General features: G+C 40.7%; 1 protein-coding gene across 15 annotated transcripts in view; it reads left to right on the forward strand.

The window, feature by feature from the left end:
• Tnrc6b (trinucleotide repeat containing adaptor 6B) overlaps positions 1 to 12407 on the forward strand; it is a 217437-nt gene that overhangs the window by 109479 nt on the left and 95551 nt on the right.

The following is a 12407-nucleotide window of genomic DNA, read 5'->3' on the forward strand; positions in this document are numbered from 1 at the left end:
CTTTATGTGGGTTCAGTGATCTAGACTCCAGAGGGGCCATTAGTCACCAAGTGGGAGGATAGCAGCTAGCATCAGCCTCAGCCTCAAGCTTGTCTTGTCCTTCATTGTGTGCCTCTCATTTTGCCTTTCCTTGTCTATTGCCTCTTCTAGCTTTCTATCTACAGTTCCTGCCTCTGATGTTATCTTCTTTGGCCCCCTACTTCATTCTATTTGCCTCTCCAGAAATAAAAGAATTTAAAGAAAAAAGAAAGGAAGTAACCGAGAAAGGAGAGAGTAAACTTTATTTTTTAGAGACAGGGCCTTGCTATGTATTTCTGGCTGGCCTCAAACTCAAGGTCTCCTACCTCAGCCTCCCAGGTGCTAGTAGAAAACATGTGGGCACAGCCACACCTAACAGAAAAGACATTTTATAATGCAAAGTTTTTAGCAGAATACTTTGTTTCATTTGAGATCTTTTGAGGATTAGTTTTGTGTATGATCTGTGTGTGGGTACTCATGTAGAGATTGGAATTGGTTCTTTACACCTTTGTGTGGGTTCTGGGTATCAGCTCAGTTTACTAGGCTTGCATCATTGGGTGGCAAACACATTTACTTGCTGAGCTGTCTAACTAGCCCGAGACAAGGTCTTGCTGTATTATGTAGCCCAGGCTCTTGAATTGACTGTCTTCCTGACTCAGGCTCTCAGGTGGAACTGCTGTTTGGTTTTGGGTTTCATGAGCACGTGCCTGTATCCATGCATGCACTCCCTGTGCATGTGGAGACCAGAGGTTGATTCCAGGTGTCCTTCTCACTCTCCACCTTACATTGTTTGATACAAGATCTCTCACTGAGCTGGAGCTCACTGAGTCCAGCTAGACTGGCTTGCCAGCAAGTCGGAAGGACCCACCTGTCTCTGTCTCAGCATCCAGATTATAGGCACACAGTCAGTGATAGGTAAAGCTTCCACATGGATGATTAGAATTAAACACAGGTCTTTATGCTTACATGGGAAACACTTTACAATAGAGCCATATCCCTGGTATCTTAACTGTCTGTGTTGCCTCATATTTCATAAGCCATTAACTGTGGCCTTTTTGTTTTGTTCTTCCATTTTTATTAACTTGGGTATTTCTTGTTTACATTTCAAGTGCTATTCCCTTTCCCGGTTTCCTGTCCATCAGGCCCCTATCCTCTCCCCTTCACCTTCTATGTGGGTGTTCCTCTCCCCACCCACCCCCTATTACCGCTCCCCTCAACAATCCCCTACACTGGGAGTCCAACCTTGGCAGGACCCAGGGCTTCCCCTTCCACTGGTGCCCCAACAAGGCTATTCACTGCTACCTATGAATTTGGAGCCCTGGGTCAGTCCACGGATAGTGGTTTAGTCCCTGGAAGCTCTGGTTGGTTGGCATTGTTGTTCTTATGGGGTCGCAAGCCTCTTCAGCTCTCTCAGTCCATTCCTTTTTGTTTTTTAATCATGAAAAGTAGGTAAGTAGAAACTTTTACATGTAGGCTTTACTTGCAAATTCAGTCAGTCTATGAGATGTTGCCATCTAGTATTTATTCGTGGGTCACTAGGATAAATAAGGCATGTAGGTTGAACCAACCTCCAGCCCCTGACCCCCTACTCCCATATATGTATATGAAGATGCTGTGGCCAGTAGCCAACCCAGTCATTCCACAGCCACATTGCTTTCCAGAGATTGGCAGAGCTCAAGCAGTGTGTTTTCCTGGCTCAGCCTGGTGTTTTGCTTCCTGTAACCTGCTTCTCTATTCAGAAGGTGTTGCTAAGAAGTGACTAGATGGAGTAGATTTTCTGTTTTGTAAAGCAGTTTGCAGAATTTGAGTTTTAGTATTTGCAACATTGTTTGTAGGTGTGCGTCTCAAGCATGGTGGGCGGGTGGGGGTTGGGCTGGTGGGGCAGGACTACCGGGCCTCCTTGATACTCTACTGTGAGAATAATTGATGCTGGTGACTACAGAGCTGCCTGACACCACTTGCTATTGGGGCACTCATTGGTGGTGGTGGCTGCTGCAGCTACTGTGGCTGCTTTTTCTGTTTTGCCAATTAGTTGATCCAGTAGTTCACCAAAATAGCACAGAAGAAAAACATAGTCGCTTCTTAACCTTGTTCTCATTTACCAATGCAATTAACGCAAAAGATTCTCATCGATTACTATTTTGAAAGTATGATGTATGTTTACCTTAGTAGATAACAGTGTCGTGCTTATTGTATCCTTTTCACTATTCTTTCAGCACCATTCAACAATTTTTAGTTAGCATACAAAATAACAGGTTTCATTATGACATTTTCACAAGCATGTCATGCACCTTACTCTTACTGCTATCCTTCTCTGTCCTCTTGACCTCCTAAAAGTCCCTTTTCTGCTTCCATGCCACACACATACACACACACACACTCACACCATATGTATATATGTATACTTATCCCATGCCATATGTATATATGTATATAAATATTTATGTATGTTTGTCATATAATCAGATCTAGATTCTATGTGAGACAGAAAACGCAGTGTTTTGATTGCCCCTAGTACCTTCTTTTGCTTTTTCCTCCTCTTTAGATCAGCTGATCTTCTCCACTCATGATCCCTGTCTTATTTTCATGACACATACATGTAGATACATACTTAAATCTATGAGAGAAAATTTTGTCTAGTTCATTTTACTTAACATGTTCTCCAGTTCCATTTTCATCACCATTTTGAAAACACTATAAACTATGTAGTTAAGGACTTTTCTTGGCATACATATTTGTGTGTAGTATACGTACATGTTCTTGTAGGTCTGCATGGGCCTTCTTTTTTTTTTTTTTTTCTATTTTTTCTTTTTTTTTCGGAGCTGGGGTCCGAACCCAGGGCCTTGGGCTTGCTAGGCAAGCGCTCTACCACTGAGCTAAATCCCCAACCCCTGCATGGGCCTTCTTGTGTGTGCACATGCGTGCATGTAGAGGCCTAAGCTCAGCACTGGATGTCTTCCATAGTTGCTCCCCACTTCGTTTTTTGTGACAGGGTCTCACTGAACCTGGGAGTCATTGTTTGGCTAGGCCTGCTGGCCAGCAAACTCTAGGATGCTGTCTGTCTCTGCTTCCTCAGCATTAGGAAGCATACATGTGCCCCTGGGCCTGGCTTTTACATGTGTGCTGGAGAGCCAAACATAGGTCTTCATGCTTGTATGGCAAGCACTTTACAACTGAGCCAGCTCCCTAATGCTCTTCATGTGTTCTAACAGTTGCGTTAATTTCAAGTATCCTCCTCAAATAGAAACTGACAAACTGGTTTTTCTGACCACTCCAGGGATCACTGTGTCTATTTTCCTCATTGTTGGCATTTTGTTGTAGAATTTTTGTAACTGCTGTTAGAATTTTTAAACTGTTCTGTTCACTCATGTGTTCCAAGTCCTTAATAGTAGTTTAGAGTTTATAGTGTCATAGCAAGCACACATGTTCTTAGTGTCTGTGAATCGTCCATGGTTTTGTAAGTATGGAAGAGGACTGCTTGATACTGATTAAGAAGCAGTTGCTGGTAGTCTGGAGTGCTGATTCTGATTTACATTATAAAGAATCGAGATACAATAGTGTGATCACTGAAAAGTCATGAGCAGAGACAAGTAATAGTCATCAGCCTGGAAGCTTGAGATTTGGTTGAGCTCTACTGGAGAATCATTAATTCAAAAGGTAACAGTTAAGCATTCTTTTTTTGGGGTGGGGATATTATTTTGTTGTTTTTAGACAAACAGCATTTTTCTGTGTAGCCTCTGGCTGTCCTGGAACTCATTGTGTAGATCAAGCTAGCCTCAAACTCAGAGATCCACCTGCCTCTTGCCTCCTGAGTACTGGGATTAAATGCATGTGACACCATTGCCAAGAAAGCATTGAGTAATTTTAAAAAATTAACTGTAGATGATCTGAAAACAATCATTAGAAACAGAAATAAATGTGTGTTGTTTGGTAACTACTCTATCATTAGAACTATACCCTCTGCTCAGAAATGCTAGAATGTTTGTGATGATTTCCATTCTTTTTTTTTTTTAAAGATTTATTTATTTATTATATATATAAGTACACTGTAGCTGTCTTCAGATACACCAGAAGAGGGCATTGGATCTCTTTACAGATGGTTGTGAGCCACCATGTGGTTGCTGGGAATTGAACTCATGACCTCTGGAAGAGCAGTCGGGTGCTCTTAACCGCTGAGCCATCTCTCCAGCCCCGATGATTTCCATTCTTATAGTATCATTATTTTTAAAATGTGATTATCAAGGCTGGAGAGATGGCTTGGCAGTCCCTCTGGAGGTCGGTTTCCAGCATCCATGTCAAGAGGCTGTGCTTACTTACTACTCTTTCAGAGCTAACTGGAGTTCAGATGTGAATACCAATTGGGTGGCTCACATCTGCCTGTAAGACCAGCCCCAGGAAATCCAGTGCGCGTGTGTGCGCGCGCACACACACACGTACATGTGTACACACATACTAAAATGAAAAAAAAATTAAGCTTGAATATGAGAGGCTGAGCATGCTGGCACATACTTAAAATCCCAGTACTTGGGCAGTAGAGACAGGACAGTCAGAAGTTTGAGGCCATCCTGAGCTACATAGTGAGCCCTCCTCTAAAAAATAAAAATAAAAAATAAAAAAAACCTGCAGTATAAGTTGTATATTCAGGAATGTTTTGATTATGAACTATTTCTAAAGGTCAGCAAATATATCTTTTTTATTTAAACAAGTCCCCGTTTAAGTATGCAGTTTTTATGTGTCAGTGAGATGGCTCAGCAGGTAAAGGCACTTGCCACACAAGCCTAATGACCTCCCTGAATTTGATGCCTAGAACTCATAGTGTGAGTTGTTCTCTGATAGCCCACCTACACACACACACACACACACACACACACACACACACACACAATGGCACGTGTATAGATATACAGAGAAAACAATAATGAATAAAACCCAACAGAATAATATCCCAAGGAATCTGAGAAATATATTTGGGATTAAACTTAATAGGATATCTATGGAGAGTGTGTAAAAAGATTAGAAAATACTAAATTTAGACCTAAATAGTAGTGGAACTCTGTTAGCTCAAAAATAATCACTGATTTAAAGATGCCAGTTTTCCTAGAAATGGTATACAAACCCAAACCCATTTTAATAGTTCCAGTAACCTTTTTGAAACTTGATGAAGTGATTTAAAATATATTTGGAAGAGAGAACGGAAAGGAATGAAGGTAGGAGAGCTGAGTCCGCTATATTGAAAAGCTCTAATAGAGAAAGCAGTGGTGGATCAGTGTCAGAGTAGCAAGTCTAGACTTTGGGCCCCCATGTGTGTGTGGAATCTTGCTTCATAACAGAACTAGCCCCACTGTTCCCTGGGGAGTGGCGACAGTTGATACCAAAGATTAGGGAGCAAAGGAATAACAGACTTCCCAGCAAATGCTGGAAATGCTACATATGGGTTGCACTTGTGTCTCAGGACTGTTATACAGCATACCACAAAGTGGGTGATTAAAGCATCCGAAGTTTACACTCTTGACAGTTTTGCCGATTAGCAGTCCAAAATTCCCTTCCCTCTGAAATCTGGGAAGACTTGGTCCTCTCCGGCATCCAGTCTGCCTGGTGCTTCTGGTGTTCCTTGGCTTACAACTGCGTCACTTCAGTTTCTGCCTCCATTGGCAGGAATGTCTTCCTCTCTTTTGGGCAAGTTGGGCACCAAATACAAAGTAAATGCCAACTAGATGGCAGTAAATAGGAAATGTTCTGTTAGTTCTAGAATGACTATGGAAGGGAGTTTTATAATTTGGAGTAGGGATTATTTAAATACAGTAACGAGCAAACTGAGTGAAAAAAGCAATCCATTTATGTTCATTGTCATTAAGATTGGAGTCACTAAATGACAGTGATGAAAGTGATAGACAAATTAGGAGAAAATATTTTCAGCACATAGGGTCAGCAAAGGATGTGTAGCTCTGTATCTATATACAGTAAAGGACTCCAAATTGATGGTTAAAAAGAACCAGTAGGAAACACAACGTTAAACAAATAGTAATCTCAAAGTAGAGGAACTCCAAATGACCAAATAAACTAAGATTGGGAAAATTAAGTTAATTAGTAACCAAAGAAATACAAGTTAAACCACAATGAATGCCTTTATACCCAACAATCTGGCAAAAACTGAAAAGTGTTCAAATAATGTTTTGTTTGAGCCTGTGAAACAATGAAAACTTACACTATGGTAGGAGTATAAATTCTGGTAGGAGTATTTGAGAAACAGTATAGGATGTATTAGAAGGGAAATAAAGTTGGGCAGCGTAGGTGCCTTGTATCCAGCATTTTCAGTTGTGGGTATGGACCTGTCCCCTAGGAGGTGAGCTCCCTTGCACATAGATACAAAGGTTGTGTAGTAGGTTGTTTATGGTTCATAGTAGTAAAGACTGAAAACCTAGATGCCCATCAGAGGAATGAGACAGGTGGGCTCTTATGTAGTAATTAGTACATCTGGGTCTTGAACTAGCTATATAGCCAAGAATGACTTTGAGCACGTGATACTTCTGACTCCATCTGCCAAGTGTACACCTCCACGCTCACCTTCACTATGGTATCCTTACAGTAACATTTATATGAATAATCAAAAGAAGAGTGAGAAAAGCTAATTGTAGAAGAATAAAGTAATATAATTCCATTTATAAAGTGGAAATACTAGGATACAAAGTATTACATGCTAAGTCAGGGGGATGCAGCTATGGTGATATATGCAAAGGTAGATTGTATAAGGGCTTCTGTGTACTAGAAAAGTTCTGGTTCTTAAACTGGGTGGAATTTGCACAAATTTCTCTTGGATGCATTAAACACTTAATAAAAATGTTTAAAAATTGTTTTTGAGAATGAGAGAATAATAAAAATGTCTATCTCAAACAAAAAAGTAGTTCATGTGCTGAACATTTAATTTAAAATGTGTTTTGAATAATTTATAGATGAGAGAAATTTGAAACAGGAAGGAGGAAGGCCTGGCAATTGTAGCTTATCCTGTACTTTGCCATTGAAGTACTTTTCACTACTGTCTATGTGACAGTGTCCCAGAAGCCAGTTATAGGGTGTTTTAGCTGGACTTGAAGTTTATTCACATTCACATTAGCGTAACAATATGCTCATCTCCTGTTCATTTTATGTTTCCTTGGCATCTAAGTAATTGAGCCAGATGGAAATTGGTCCAACATTAGATTCTCTTGCAACATGTCAGCCTTTTAATTTAATACTTCAGAATGTGAGTAGTTGACTAAAACTCCAATTTATTCTAGTCAAAGTTGATTATAGGCTATTCTTAGGGCAGCCTTGCTTTAGAACATTGACTTTCCCATGAAATTCTCTTAATGATAGCTTATACTTGCCCATTTCTATTGAAATCACATAGTTGATAGATTGAAATAAATAAAACTAGCTTTCATTTCATCGAAGCCTATCCGAATACGGTATTCATAGTATTTATCTAGTTAGTAGTTGAAAACCCCCAAACCCTTGTCACAGGAAACAGCGTGGAAAATTCACTGTGAATCCTAGTTAAGATAAAAAAAAAGGCCAGGAGGGAGGCCAATTTGTGTCAGCCTTTCAATATCCAGAATCACTTTCAAACACAGCTGAGAAAAAAGGCATTTTGAGAGCTGGTAGGAGTTGATATGGTAGGACTGAGATATATAGTTCAGTTAGTAGAGTACTTGTGTAACATGCATGAAGCCTTGGGTTCAATCCCTTGCAGTAAGTAAACTGGACATGACACCTATAATCCTAGCAATTAAAATATGGAAGCAAGAGGATCAGATATTTGGGTCATCCCCATAGAAAGTTAGAAGCCAGCCATGCCTCCCCAACTCCCCAGGAAAGAGTTGACATGAGTTTAAAAAAAAAGAAAAATCCTATCAGGACCAAAAAGATGGTTCAGGGGTTAAGAGCACTGTTGCTCCTGCACAGGACCCAGGTTCAACTCCCAGTGTCCACATGGTGGCTTACAACTGTCTGTAACTCAGGTACAAGGGAATCTAACATCCTTTTCTGACATCTGTGGGCACCCAGACATACTTTCAGGCAGAATACTGATATACATAAATCAAAAAGGAGTTTAAAATGTACACTTTGTCCTATTAAATTACACTGGCCATAAATGAGGTACTAAGTTTCATTACCTGGTGGGTATGATGAAATACCCTGACAAAAGCAACTAAGGGGAGAAGGGTGATTTCAGCTCAAAATTCCAGGTTGCCGTCCGTCGTTGTAGGGAGGGAAGCCAGGCAGCAAATTTGAATCCACTCGTCACATCCACAGTCAAGAGCAGAGTGAGAATACCTGCTTGGTCTCTGGCCTGTTCCCTCTTTTTGACCAAATCTAGGGACCTACCCAAGAAATGCCACATTAGGGTGGTTCTTTTTATCCCAATTAATTAAGTTAAGAATATCCCTCACAGGCATGCCCACAGACCCATGTAATTCTAGTCATTCAAACCAAACAACAGTACCAGCATCCATTTTCACTTAGCTGTGTTCTTGGGGCCACAATCTTTTGATGACATGTTTTCACAGTCCTATTACATGGACACTCCTTTGTGGCTGTTGGATGGCCTGATGTCAACTAGCACATTTTGTGCCTTAATTATTTGTGTTTAGTAATGTATTTTTAGTAGTGAACTTTCTAATACCTCTTGCATGCTTAACTGCCCAGCCTCAAGTTGTAGCTTTCTCTCAGAAATTCCTTTGACCAATAATAATATCCCAGGTTCTCTGACCCATATACCCAAGACTTCTCTTACCTAAGCAGGCAAGAAAAAGTAACAACAAAGATAGAAACAAATTTCTTGGGAATTCTGAAAAAGCTAGCTGGAACTTGCTCCCTGCAGGGATAACCCTAAGGAATACTTTTCAAAAGGCAGTCTCAACATTCTTTCTCTGCAAATCCCTTCACTGTACTGGTAGCTCTGTACTTTCTTCAAGGTCAAACTAATTCTGTATTTCAAAGCCAACAGAGAAAGAGAGAGGTGTTTTCTACTCCCTGCCTGGACACCATGAGGGAGACTGAAGCTCACACTATTGGAGCCAGTGTACCAGCACCACTTGCCTTCCTTAGGGGTTTAACAGTCCTTGACATTGTCTTTTCTGTCTCCTTGTCAGTCACCAGAACCATCAAAAGACAAGATTAAGCTTGATGACGGAGATGATGGTCGGGCTGTACACCTGTAATTTTAGCACTTAGGAACCTGAAGCTGAAGGAGAATGATTTTAAGACTAGGCTTCATTCCAACCCCAAGTGTGTGTGTGTGTGTGTGTGTGTGTGTGTGTGTGTGTGTGTGTGTCCATCCATCCGTCCTCTGCCCGCTTCCCCATGACAGCTTACCTGGCCTCATTCCTTAAGATGAGTGAACCCACCAGAGAGCTGCTTCCCAATAAGCCTGCCTTTATATACTTTAATTTGGCTTGAATTGCCTTATTTTGTCTATGGAACATATACATCAAGCACATTGGTTAGTTCAAAGTTATTTTCCCTGTAAAGATTAAGTTGGAAGGACAGGAGGCTGAAGCAGAAGGATTGCTAGGCGTTAGGGGACAGCCTAATCTATACAGAGAGTTCTAGACCAGCCTGGGCAACAGTGAAGTCCTGTCTCCAAAAGGTAAAGTAGAGGATATTCTCCCACCTTGCCAGCTAATACAGCCTATCTGAAGATCTAACCTCTTACTCTCTGACTTCTCAGGTTAAATGGACTTAGTGTTTTGAGTTGTGGCGAGGCTGACTTTATGTTGCGTTGGTCAGGTGGGTTGAGTACAGGAGCTCAGTCTGTTGTAAATTGTACTTAACAGGAGGTGCCCTGAATACCATATTTGTAGGTTGTGCACAGTGTGGTTCACTCCAGGACTACTTTTCCTTACCAGTCCTTCTTCCTAGAGGACAGCAGGAGGGTGCAGCAGAGCACAATAGGGCTTGCCTGCTTAGTCCTTCATCTTCAGTAAAAATGTGTAGCTGTATATCCGCTTTTACATGTAAGGAAACGAAGGGTCTTGGAGGGAGACTCTGAGTCCAGGTTCTGTTAGGATGAATGGCGTAAATTCTGGCTCCAAGGTCTTATGTTCTTGCCACCGCTGTCTCTTCCAGTTTTTTAGTTTCATTTTTTGCCACATAGCTTAGCTTTTCTTCACTCTCTAAAGTATAAATTGGATTACCTAATTACTTTTTTAGTAGATTCCCTTAGTGTTTCCTGCCTAAGATAAAGTTCAAATTCACCCTGAGAGACAAGCCCTGCTGTCTGAACATTGTAGGCCCTCATTTCAACCCTTCATACTTCTTTTTCTGCAGCTGTCTGGGCCTAGGAGAGTAGTCAGGATCATGGACTCCCTACACTAGATTCAACTATCAAACAGTGATAGAAAATATTTGGGGGGAGGGGGGGAGGAGGAACTGCATCTGTACTGAGCATTTTTGGGTCATTATTCTATAAGCAATACAGTAGTGGCTTACGTACCCTTTACATTGGGTTAGAGATTACCCAATGTAATCTAGATATTATTTGAAGTATGCAAGATACCCATATATCATATGCAAAGACTACAGCATTTTATGTGAGTCTTGACCATCCGCCATTTCTGCGTTGTCCAAGGGTCTCTTGAAACCAGTTTCCACAAAATAGTGAGAAATGACTCTGGTGGCTTTGAAGTACACTAAAATAGTTAAACGGTAAAGATTTTGTCATATTTTGACACATAGAGGTGTGCATACCTGGTGAGGGGACAGTGCCTGTGGTGAAAACCCATCAAATGTGCTTTTTTGGTGGAGACAGTATACTGAGTCTATCAGTGATCAGTAAACATCTTGGAAAACAGGTAGCATATAGCTATACTAGTATAGAGTGCAGACATGAAGGTGCCAGGCCATGAAGACCCTGCTATTGCAGGCTAATTATAGAAGACTTGGTTAGGAAAGCCATGAAAGGGCGTAAGAGAGCCTAAGTAAGTCCATTGCTTCATTTTATAACGGTCACTGGCTACTCTGTGGCAAATCTGTCAGGCAATGGTGACTCTAGGACAGACAGACAGGCTAATAAGTCACAGTGATAACAGCAGCAGCTGGCATCCAGAGAGAGCTACATACAGGTCTCACAGAGGTTCCCTCATTTGGAGAAATCTTCCCATTGCATTGCATTGCATTGCTAACTTAGAAGTAGTTACCCCAAAGCTGAGGAAGATATCTTGGTCATTAATTACTCTTTATATTGGAAAAAGATGCTTGGCGCCATGTGACAAGTAATGGCAGAATAAGATAAACCCTTTTTTTTGAGGGGGGAACAAAAGGTGGGCAAGTCTTGTAAAGAGAGGTGACTGGTATGGAAGGGCAGCATGATGAAACTGTTCTGTATGGTTGTAGTTACATGAGTGTACACAGGAGCATATATACAGAAGGGCACCACACCAGTGAGTCCATGTGAAATCTGAACACTGCTTGACTCTGATCACCTCTAGTAATCTGGCTGCAGTTCTGTACTGTAATTAAGATGTTACCTTTGGGAGAGCATAGGCAAAGTCATTTGTTTGCTCAACTCTGGTATTTCCTAGAATTGCACACATTTATCAGTTTTCTCAAAAAGTTAAACAAGCGAAATAATTGTATTTGGAGCTCTTTTTTAAAAATATTTTTCACCTTTTTATTTCCCTTTTCTGATGGGGGTTGAACCTTACACATGCACACGTTAATACCTTTGAGTAATAATGCTCATTTTAAATATTTTTCTCCATCCTGTTTCTTTAATAAAATTTCATGTAGAAAGTGTTTTGTTTTGTATATTTGATTGTTTTAAGAAGAATCTTGTATATCATGGGCTGGCCTTTGACCCACTAGGTAGCTGAAAATGACCTTCAACATTTGGTATTGTGCTCTTCAACTGGAATTAGACGTGTGCATTACCCCCCGGATTTGTGTGGTACTGGGCATCCAACCAGGGGTTATGCATATCCTAGCATTCACTCTACTAACAGAGCTACATCCCCAGCTTCAGAAATTATGTTTTGTTTGGTATTTTGTTGCAGAATATGTGGTTGTTTTGTCCTTTCACCTTTTAGCAGTTTTGAAATATGAATATATATATATACATACACACACATATACATATGTGTATATATTTTACAGTTCATGTCATAGCATCAAGCCAGTGTATTTGATGTCATCTTTTTTCCTCATCAGTGTATAAAACACTGAGGCCTCACTACCTTTGGTTTCCCAGATTTGATTTCTTTACTGTGATACATTTGATTAGTGAGTTGTTGGTGACATTGGAAAAGAAAGAGTAGATGCTAAAACTGGGCTCCTTCCCAATTTGTCACCTGGCTCTTGGCTGTGCAGTACTGGAAAGGGACATAGCTAAAGAAGAAAGGCCTTTGCTGCTT

This window comes from Rattus norvegicus, chromosome 7 (assembly GCF_036323735.1).
Source record: "Rattus norvegicus strain BN/NHsdMcwi chromosome 7, GRCr8, whole genome shotgun sequence".
Classification (NCBI taxonomy): domain Eukaryota; kingdom Metazoa; phylum Chordata; class Mammalia; order Rodentia; family Muridae; genus Rattus; species Rattus norvegicus.